At 40.3% G+C, this 11,805-nt stretch overlaps 1 non-coding gene across 1 annotated transcript; it reads right to left on the minus strand.

Moving 5' to 3' along the window:
- Positions 1 to 1,488: 1,488 nt before the first annotated feature.
- On the minus strand, positions 1,489 to 1,595 carry LOC137763254 (U6 spliceosomal RNA). Its single transcript, XR_011073797.1, has one exon. It is a non-coding gene; the product is annotated as a U6 spliceosomal RNA (small nuclear RNA).
- Between the last annotated feature and the right edge of the window lie 10,210 nt (positions 1,596 to 11,805).

An 11,805-nucleotide genomic window follows, 5' to 3' on the forward strand; every position in this document is an offset into this window, starting at 1 on the left:
AATGTTTCTTACCCTGTTGACTTCTTCTCAATGCTATTTTCCACTGAAATTAATAATTAAATGGTTTACTTCACTGGCAAATATCCACTAGTATGCATTAATGAGAAGTCACATTACTAACAGTTTTTTCTCTAAAATAAACATTAAATACTCTATGAAATGTAGGTATGGCAAGTTAATCCATACAAGAAACGGGTACAATTTACTTTAGAATAAATTAAGTGATATTTAATCCATTTGTTTGGGTCAATATGCAGTTCTGTGTAATTTACCAAAATTACGGGAAAAGTGGAAAACAGAATAGAAAAGAAAATCTACCTTTATACTAAGATAGAACATTATTAAAAAAAATAATAAAATGAAACTAGAGACGGCATCTTCCTCAGGACAAAAGGCAGTTCTGCTCACAGACTGGAGGGAGAGTTGACGTCTCCTTGACCCAGCGGCGGTCAGGCACGCTTGCTGCCCATCAGGGAAGACCGGGGTTTCCTGAGCTTAAGGTCCCTCTCCTAGAACAGAAGCCACTGCACGGCCAGCTAGCTCTTCCTTGGCTGGAGGAGTCGGGGCTCTGGGAATGAGGAAGACAGTGGCTACTTGGTGACTTGCTGATGCTGTGAATTACAGGCTGACCTTCACCTCTAACCAGGAGTCATGACGTTGCTGCCTGTCACACAGCCGTCACAGTTGTTGACCACCTTCTACACATCCGCCGCCACACGCCGGACACGTAAGCTCAGTGAGAGCCAGGTCCTGGCCCATCTGTTTACTGCTGCATCGGCAGTGTCTAAACACTGCGTGTTCACAGTGGGCGCTCCATAAAAGCTTGTTAAATGAATAGAAGGAGTTACGTATTCTCATTGACTCATTTAAAACTAATCAACGACCAACCATAGGACTAGATCTGTAGACTTCGTACAATCAAACCAATTTCACATTAGACGGTGTTTGACTTTTTTTTATTACTTCTAAAATACATATTCTAACGATTAAACAAAAAAATAATAATAATGTAAAAGCATGGAATTCTTACCACATCACTCATTATTTAAGAACTTAAGCACAATGTAAATATACTTTTTAAAAAAAATTTTATTGGAGTAGAGTTGATTTACAATGCTGTGTGTTAGTTTCAGGTGTACAGCAAAGTGCATCAGTTATACGTATACATATATCCACTCTTTTTTAGATTCTTTTCCCATTTAGGTCATTACAGACCACTGAGTAGAGTTCCCTGTTATACACAGTAGGTCCTTGTTGGTTATCTGTCTTATATATAGTAGTGTGTATATGTTGATCCCAAACTCCCAATTTATCCCTCCCTCCTTTTCCCCCCTGGTAACCATAAGTTTGTTTTCTGCATCTGTGACTCTATTTCTGTTTTGTAGATAAGTTCATTTGTACCATTTTTTTAGATTCCACATATAAGCTATGACATATGATATCTGTCTTTCTCTGTCTGACCTACTTCACTCAGTACAACAATCTCTAAAAAATATGGAACACTTCACGAATTTGCATGTCATCCTTGCACAGGGACCATGCTAATCTTCTCTGTATCGTTCCAATTTTAGTATATGTGCTGCTGAAGCGAGCACCACAATGTAGATATACTTAACACTACTGCATCCTTAGAAGCAGTTGGGATGGTAAATTTCATGTTATGTGCTTTTTACCACCATTAAACATTTAAACTTTTATTTAAAAAAAAAAAAAAAAACTTGGACACCCTCAAGAAGTAAATCTCTTTAGTATTGCATGCTGCCCACAGAATCGAGCTGACATTGCCCGGCGCTTTCGTCACCCACACACCCCCCAGGACCCCTGAGCCTTTGCAACAAGGAATCAGGAAGCTCTGGCTTCTCAAGAGAACTCTCTGGATTCCCCTTAGGCTTAACCACTTTCCCCTATTTTTCCACTGGTCACCTTGATCAGACCGTACCAGCTCTCATCCTGGTCTCTGTGGGGAATATGGACTATGGGAGATATGGAAAATATAAAATATGAAATATGGAAACTACTTGTCAAAATTCACTAATCAGCAAAGATACGGTTCCCTCTAAGCAGTGCTGTAAAATGTATCAGTGCTCACAGATACATCACAAACTTTGGGACCTATACACAGCTTTGTTAACGGTATCAGAACTGGCAGGCATGCGCCTACACGGGAAAGGACGCGGGCAAAAAGAGATGTGGAAGGAAGGAAGACAAGGGGAAGGAAGGAGAGAGATCATAAGAGGAACTGGGGCAGCAGGGCGGCAAGTCAAGGTTTAATTTCCTTTTTCTCAGAGGTACAAATTTGCTCACTTTCCTGTACATGCTAAAATCAATGGGCACTTCATAAAAAGGAATGAAATAGTGACATTTGCAGAGATGTGGATGGACCTAGAGACTGTCATACAGAGTGAAGTAAGTCAGACAGAGAAAAGCAAATATCGTATAATATCGCCTATATGTGGAATCTAGAAAAATGGTACAGATGAACTTATTTGTAAAGCAGAAACAGAGTCACAGTTGTAGAAAACAAATGTATGGACACCAAGGGGGGAAGGGGGGGTAGGATGAATTGGGAGATTGGGATTGCCATATACACACTTCTATGTATAAAATAGATTAACTAATGAGAACCTACTGTATAGCACAGGGAACTCTACTCAGTGCTCTCTGGTGACCTAAATGGGAAGGAAATCTAAAAAAGAAGCGATATATGTATATGTATGACTGATTCACTTTGCTGTACAGCAAGAAACTAACACAACATTGTAAAGCAACTATACTCCAATAAAAATTAATAAAATAAATAAATTTTTTAAATTAAAAAAAAAATAAAATCAATGGGCACTTTCAAAAATGAAAAGGTCCAAAGGGGACCCTTTTCTCACTGAGCCTGCATCTCCCTCACCTAATGGCCTGGTTCCTTCAGCTGCTTCCAATGGCAAAGAGCCCCAGACTGGGCACCTTAAACAACAGGTGCTTATTTTCTCACAGTTCTCGAGGCTGGAAGTCCATGATCAAGGTGTAAGCAGCTTTGGTTTCTCCTGAGGCCTTTCTCCTTGGCTTTAGGCAGCCAACTTCTCTCTGTGTCCTCACATGGTAGCCCATCTGTCTGCATGTTGTCTGTGCCCTAATCTCTCCTTCTTATAAGGGCACCAATCATATTGGATTAGGGCCCACCCATATGACCTCATTTTCCCTTATTTACCTCTTTAAAGGCCTTGTCTCCAAACACAGTCACATTCTGAGGTGCTGGGGATTAGGACTTCAACATATGACTTTGGAGGGACACAGTTCAGCCCACACCTGCCTCATAAGAGTTACTGAAGGGACCCAGGGCAGGGTTACAGGTCAGCCTGTAGCACCTGTCTGAGCCTCCCCGGTAAATCTACTTATGGATAAATTTTTTTCTTCCTCTGGACCAATTCTGCAAGCCAAAGAAAAGAAAAGAAAAAACTAAATTAAATTAAATCAGAAATAATGTAATAGCCTGATATAGGTGAATTTACTATTTTGACTATTTTCTATTTTCCCTATTTTGAACTATAATATATGGACCTGGATTCTTCCCTAGAATTTTACTCTTTTGACACTTTCTCCTCCAGACCTAGCACAAGTAGATTGTCTCTTTTGTACTGAATACAGTAAACACAAACAGGTCCTGTCATCTACAAATATAAGTTTTTCAGTCCTCCCTAGATATAGACAGATATAAGCCCAAGTTACGGGATATTCTGTTTATGGCTCTCTTCTGAAATGATTTGGATATTGAATGGTTCATGCAAGAAATATTGTAAAATAAAATTTCTGTATCAATAAAGCATTTTGATAGGATAATTTACATTTAGACCTATTAATCATCAAACCAACTTGTTGAGACATTTCATGAAATAGAAGATACATAGACCCAGCTATAAAGATTATATCATTTGTTATTAGCATTAGAATAGAGTTTAGGAAAGCAGATCCTTTTTTAAAAACCAGTATATAGTTACATGTATCATTTAACTCAGTTTTGTGGTCAGATAATGAATTTACCAGTTCACACATATATTTTTATTAGACTTCCTTCATCTGAGAAGACACAGATAAAGGAAATTGCTCATTCTTCTCTTCATGTGGAGTAAAATGTAGACCAGTTATTTGAAGGGGTGAGTATACTATATTCCATATTTTCTATGATGTAAATTAATTGCGTACAGTACCTAAAGGAGTTGTACTGAGGTATTTAATGACACTGCATCTTGGGATGCAAAGTATTTAAAGGAGAGGAAAAGAGAGGGAAAGGAAGTGTGAAATATTCACATAACATCTTTGTTCCGTTTGAGTAATCAGGCAAAACAGAGAAAAATCGTGCTATTGTGTTATTGTAATAAGCATTCTTAAAATTAAAACAAAAAAAGTTTTCTCCTTAAATAACTAAAGTATTTCTGCTGCAATTGTAAGTAACCTGCAATTTTACTTGGGGCGGTAGTAGGGCGGTGGGGTGGCGTGAGGAGTTGCAAAATTTCCAAGAGGCTTGAAGCTTCTGCCCTCGGGAAGCCCACCTGTGGTCTCCTGAATTGCTTTATTTTCCCTCCATCTCACCCTGTAACGTATCCTGTTCTATGTTAGGTGTTCCCTCTCGTACCATAAAAAAAAGTGAGAAGTTTCAGAGTCAAACAGACCCCTTCCTGAATCTCAGCTCCACCGCTAGGTAGCTCTGTCACCTTCGTTAAGCTTCCTAGTCCTCAAATTCTCAGTTTCTTCACCGCAAAATATGATTAATAAAAAAATATTAAGGTTTCCCGAAAATATAGAGTCCTTACCTTACTCTTCTTTAAAATTTTTACTTTAATTGTACCTTTCCAAAGGCCCCAAGGCTTTTGTTCAATAATCCTCCTTCAGTTATTCAAGAGTCAACCATCCCATTTATAGACGGTTTTAAATTTGTAACTTCTTCCACCTGCCTTGCTGTTACTGACCCACTGGCCTGAGTCCCCATCAGGTACACAGTTAGAGCAGAGGAAATTAATCAACAATTGCATTCAAAGCCGGGAAATCCTGAGAACAGGAGCCAAACTATCATGTGTGTTTCACAGACACTATCCTCCCTAGAACCCATTACTATTCTTCACAAAACTTCAAAAAATATTTTTCTTCTTCACCTTCTCAGACCCCATCTTCTCTTCTTACGCCAACCGCAGCGTGCAAAATCTGCCTGTTGGTTCCTGTCTCAAAGTGGATTCCTCTTTTATTATATCTTTTGTCCGTTTGAAACATCTTGCTTGTGACACAATATGTTATCATAAATGTCATCATCAAGAAAGCATCTCCAATGTAAGAATGACATTAACACATAATGAAAAGATAAATACACAAAAAGAACTGACTTGAGCCATCCATAAAAGCTCCTCTTTTCTCTCTGGGCCATTTAAGCGTTTTTATTTTCACTTTGTATTTACATAGTTGTCAAGTGCACCCAAGAGGAGCTCTCCAGGTTGAACCTGGAGGATCTAGGAAGCTGTTAGTCTCTGCTCTCACTGCAGGTGGAGAAGCCAGATCCACATAAACCAACGAGCCACCACACAGCCACCTGACTCAGGACCCTGTTCGCCAGCATCACTTAAAGATGGCCCACGCAGGATGTAAGATAAAGAGCACATTTTAAAGGGGCCATGATCTTCACCCAAAGGTAAGACCAGATCTCTTCGAAATGGAGGTTCATAGCAGACGGTGTAGGTAGTGGGCAGAAAAGACCCCCACCATCTCGGAATGCTGCCTTCTTCTCTCCACCCCTGCTTCAGCTCCTTCCCTCCAGCTCTGCTTCGGCTCCTTCCCAGGCGTTGGTTTCTCCTTCAAAGAAAACTGACTTTTCACTGGAGTGGAAATAATCAGGTGTTGTACACCTTATTGTCCAAGTAACATATGCCTACTTACACGCCAAGGAAAGTCTTGCCAATATTTTACAATAACTATAAATGGAATATAACCTTTAAAAACTGTGAGTCACTATATTGTACACCTGTTAACATATAATATTGTACATCAACTATACTTCGATTAAAAAAATAGATATCTGAAAAGATAATGGCTTTGGCTTAGGAAAAAAAGAGAGTCTTAACGTAGGCACTTTGTGTTCATCTCTAAATGGGATGTTATTGTCCATATCTTCTGTATCAGTGGAGAAAGAAGTCTTTCCACACAGAAGCAAGTTTGTCTGAAACTTGCTCGGAGCTGGTGAGTGAGTGTGCGGAGGGTCCCCTGAGCTGTAGCCCTTCAGTCTCACCATGGGGAGACATTCAATATAAGGGCTGAGTTATCAAACTAAATGATTTCTTTAAAAGTAAGTTCAGGGCAGCACCATCAACGTGGTGCCACAGCAGCAGTCCAAGACTACACACCTGTGAGTGATGTGGTCACCACGGGAACCGTTTGGGGCTAGAAGGAGTCTGAGTCATCACCCCAAGTCCATATCTGAAAAGGCGTTGACCTTGGATAAGTCAGTCACTTGGAGACCAAGCCTCTCCTCTAAAATGTAAAATCATGGAAGTTGCCCTCTAGCTGACACTGATATTTTAAGTGAAGCACAGTGACCTTTAGGAAAATAAGTTAGACTCTAGGGAAGAAAGGAGCTGTGTAAACCCAGGGTTCTAACACAACTAACCAGTGTAGATTGATGTTGTTACACAAAGGCTAGGTGATCATGTCCCTGGCACCATACAGGATACTTTATGGAAAGTATTCTACAGATTCCTTCAAACTCACAAGTTGAAATGACCTGAAAGTGTCTCAACAGAGACTTAGAGAGGCATAGATTAAATTGCAATACTTAGAAAGAATCACAAATTCCAGATGCCTCGTAGGGATTGTACTCTAAATTCTCCATCAGACAGGGAATTTCCAAACTGAGAGGGGAACAGAAAGGGAATTCAATATAAATATGATTACTTTGTAGCTTTTGTGTTGCTCCTAAATTGGAACACTGATGTATTTAAGACATGTGGGGCACAGTCCTGGGCCTTTTGGGGGTTTGAGGGAGCTCTTAGAACTATTACGTCACTCACGTTTGATCCAATATGGCACGGGGAGAATTGACCATCCACATGGTGCTTTGGGATATACTGTGAATGAAATAGTAAAATACAGCCTGGCCTAGTGCACAGTTTGGCAGTCTTTCAGCGGAGAGGGACGCTAAGTTGCTGACTACAGGCCCTGAGAAATAGAGGGGGTTTGAGTGGGGAAAGCAACGGGCCCTTGGAAGGTCCCTCTGTTCAGAAATCCCTCCCTAATTCAAGTTTCATTTGCAATAAGCGGTCTCCATTTTTTTTTTTTTTTTCGTTTGGCCTCGCCACTCAGCATGTGGGATCTTAGTTCCCCGACCAGGGATGGAACCGGCGCCGCCTGCACTGGAAGAGCAGAGTCTTAACCACTGGACCGCCAGTGAAGTTCCATTTTGCTTTTAAAATACAAATATTCCTTGAGAAGTAGTTCCTTCAGTTAGCTCAATTTCTGGCTTGGTATAGGTGGGTCTCAAACTGAGAGGAGTTTTGCTCGGGGACCGCTGGGGTGAGGGGAGAAGGATCATTTGGAACGTGAGTCACTTTGGAGGCAGAGAAACCTGAAGGGCTGTGAAGCATTAGGGGCTGTGAACAGCCAAGGACGGCGAGGAGAGGGAGACCAGGCAGGGGAAGGGGGTGTCAAGCCCCGGGGGACGTACAGTACCAACCCGGCAGGATGTTCTAGTACAGCTGGCCTGGAGCCACTGAGAATCCTTCCCTGTGAGTCCAGGGTCCCCCGAACGGAGGGATGTTGACTCCTGTCAAAATGAACCCCTCACAGCTCTTGTGTCTGCCTCACCCTAGGCCTCTGCCAGGTAGGATGGTTCAGATTTGCTTTCACCAGTCTGACTGGGGTACTTGAAGAACAAACGATTGAATTAGAGACACAGACGTAGAGAACAAACGTATGGACACCAAGGGGGGCAAGTGTGGGGCGGGGGGTGGTGGTGGGATGAATTGGGAGATTGGGATTGACATGTATACACTGATGTGTATAAAATGGATGACTAACAAGAACCTGCCGTATGAAAAATAAATTAATTAATTAAAAAAAAGAATTTCTGAACAACACTAGAAATTTAAAATGATAAGCAAAAATCCCATAGGTGACTATGTTCTTATAACCTCTTCTGTCAAATAAAAGTAAGCTGCTTTTGTGTACATTTTTAAGAAATAAGAGTCTTGGGACTTCCCTGGAGGTCCAGTGGTTACGACTCCACGCTTCCACTACAGGGGGTGAGGGTTCGATCCCTGGTGGGGGAGTTAAGATCCCACATGCCTCGCCGCCAAAAAACTAAAACATAAAACAGAAGCAATATTGTAACAAATTCAATAAAGACTTTAAAAAATGGTCCACATTAAAAAAAATCTTAAAAAAGAAAAAAGAAATGAGTCTTAATGCCTAGAAATTCAGTGTTATTGGGAAAGTAACGTCGTCCTCTGCAGAATAAGATGCAAAGTGATTTTAGTAGAGATCTAGACCCTTTTTTGGAGGTTTAAGAATAGGGGAGCAGTAGAATAGATTACTCCCAACCAGGCAGACTCCTAGGACAATATGCATTATCTCATAATCTTTTGGGAAGAGACATAAAGCTCATCTTTTTTTAAGTATATGAATAAACAGAAGGAAATAAAAACAGCAAGCCTTCATAAAACTTTCATTTCTTTTTAATCTCACAGAAAAATATTTAATTATTTGTATAAAAAAGAAAAATTTTGCAAGTAAGAAAAAAAATATGCATTATCTCATGTAATCCCCACAGCAGCCTGTGACATTGCTATTAGTACATCCTTTTTTTTTTTTTTAATGAGAATAGCATTTTAATCAACCAGTGGCTATTTAAGCCACCTCAATTTCAATTTACCAGCATAAAGTAATACACTTGATCTACACAAAAGCAACACAAAATAAAATCTTATTAATTTCAATGCATTAATACAACAGGATAGTTATTTACTTATATTTTACAGGAGTGTAGTTACTGTATCTTCAGATATATCCTTCCATTCCTGTGAAAAACTTATTTTTGAATGTGTGCTTTCTTCTTTGTCTTTATTTTTTTATTAATTTTTATTGGAGGGATTTCCCTGGTGGCACAGTGCTTAGGAATCCTCCTGCCAATGCAGGGGACACAGGTTTGAGCCCTGGTCCGGGAAGATCCCACATGCCTCGGAGCAACTAAGCCTGAGCACCACAACTACTGAGCCCACATGCCAAAACTACTGAAGCCTGCGTACCTAGAGCCCATGCACCGCAACGAAGAGTAACCCCTGCTCACTGCAATTAGAGAAAGCCCACACAGCAATGAAGACCCAACTCAGCCAAAAATAAAAATAAAATAAATAAAAACTTTATTGGAGTATATGTATAAGTGTGGCTGATTCACTTTGCTGCACAGCAGAAACTAACCCAACATTGTAGGCTCACTGAAGCCTAAAGAATACCTGCATCAGGTACCACAGCCAGTAAATGCTGAAGCCAGAATTCAAATCCAGACAGTGTGAGACAAAAGCCCACACGCTTAACCAGGGGTTGGCAAACTTTTCCCATAAAGGGCTTGATAGTAAGTATTTTCAGCGCTGCAGGACATACAGTCTGTCTCACAACTATTCGAGTCTTTCATGGCAGTGGGAAGGCAGCCACAGACGATACATAAACAAATAGGCATGGTCGTGTCAATAAAGTTTTATTTACAAAAGCAGGCAGACAGAGGACTAGATTTGGTCCATGTGACTCTGGAGTGCCTGACTTTAACCACTATTATCTGATGCTGCCTCTTAGTATATTTAATTTTATTCTGAAAAGCTGAAATTATTTGTTGCTTCTGTATCTTGGTTGCTATGTGGCACACACTGACCTCCTGATTTGTTATTCTGCTAAGTAGCCCAAGATACACTGGAAATGCGTGGGTCCCTTTTATAAAAGCTTGGGTTTTAGCAATTGCTGCCATTTGAAGTATCTGTTGGGACATCCCATAACTTACCTTCCTGAAAGAGAAGCACAGAGGCTATATTTTATACGTGAGCAGTGCTCCAGGGTGCTTGATGAGCAAGAAAACACTCTGTTAGCTCAAAAGCCTGCCCCCCCATAGGGCATCCAGCTTGGTCATTAGGGTGTTTGTTTCCAAAGATCAAGCGACAGTGTAATACAGCCTGATGATCCAGGACAGATGTGGGGATAAAGTCTAAGCTGAAAATATTACTGGGGAGCTTAAACTAAGATCAGAGACGTTTCCACCAGGCTTGTGGTAAGTTGGAGTTTGGAAAATGTGCTCTGTCTCGGACGATTTCCACGTCCCACTGAACTCCCCACCCCACCTTTGACACTTACAGCTGCAGCGGGAGGAGGTCAGATTTACAAGTGGTGTTGACCTCGTTGTCAAAGGAAGTAAAGTCGATTTGGTTGCTCTCTCCTCCCTTTAACCTGACAGAAGGGAAAGGGCTTCTGCCAAAAATCATGAAGCCGACCCCCGTGTGCCTCCTGCAATTTGGCGTTGTGTATTTATACCTCTATTCTTCACTATCTCTTCTTTGAAGATGGCTGCATTCGTTTTGTTTGGGTGCTGCATATATGCCTATGTCCTGGAGAAACCAGGCATTAACAATAAACTGTTCACAATGACAAACTAGCAAAGACGTTGGCCAATCTACTTCCCAATGTATTAATTCCTAAATCATGATATTAGTATTTAAGCATTGCAGCTAGGTTTGCAGTTTTCTTTTTCATATTCTATTTCTCTCTCTCTCTCCCTCTCTTTCTCTTTCTCTCTTACTCACTACCTGGTTACCTTGTTTCTATAGCTACTAATAGCAGAGCTACCTTCGGAACTATAATGGAGTTTGCCTCTTTCATTCTTATTTTAAAGAAAATAGAAAATTGAGTCCTTTAAAACTTAGTGAATTCCTGCTTTTTAATTGCCCTGCTTCTGATGGAAAATCTACTTTACCATATCTGATTTTATATCATTTGAAATGGGGTTGCCATCTTATACGCATTTAGATGATGGGACAGATAAAGTTATCTTTTCTTGAACTGAATTCTGGAAAATAAACAATTATCCTCATTTCCAATAGGAAGTGGTAGATAATAAAATCCACCTGTATTTGCACAAATCTTTTAGATATCACTCTGAATTAAGAGAAAATCTGTTATATTCACTTGGGCAATTTCAAATTTCAATTAAATGTTCTTTTTTCAAAAGTGCCACACTGTGTACTACAAATAAAAACGGCCCTGTTTTTGCCTGTAAGGCAGAAAATAGTCCAGCAAATTTATGGGAAAGCAAATTTTTTTCTATCGATCAATCCCTAGAAGGGCATTAACTACTCTTAAGGGAGCTTATTGCAGAAGACGGCATAAGTGACATGCACAAAAGACAGGCTAAGGATGCTGAGAAGTGGTGGAGAAAATGGAAGACTTTAACATTACATCCTGGTCGTACCAAGGTCCATTGACCCTGTGTTCATTCTAGGTAATTAATTAACAACATGTTAAAACCTAGATGTGAAGAAGGCTGTTATGCGTCAAATGTGTAGGAATAAAAAGTGTTATTGATTTAGGATTTCTACTGTATCATATGCTGACAGAAAAACCTCCTCCACCGAGTTACGGCTCAACGATGGAACAAAGCTTTGCTGAAGGACGAAACTGCCCAAGAAGTGCGCTCTGGAATACACTCAGCTGGAGCAACACAACCTGCAAGGGATTCTGTGGGATGAATTAGGAAGCATCATTAGAACCAACCCATGCATCTAATAAATATTGATAAATAAG

This window comes from Eschrichtius robustus, chromosome 3, assembly GCF_028021215.1.
Source record: "Eschrichtius robustus isolate mEscRob2 chromosome 3, mEscRob2.pri, whole genome shotgun sequence".
NCBI lineage: Eukaryota > Metazoa > Chordata > Mammalia > Artiodactyla > Eschrichtiidae > Eschrichtius > Eschrichtius robustus.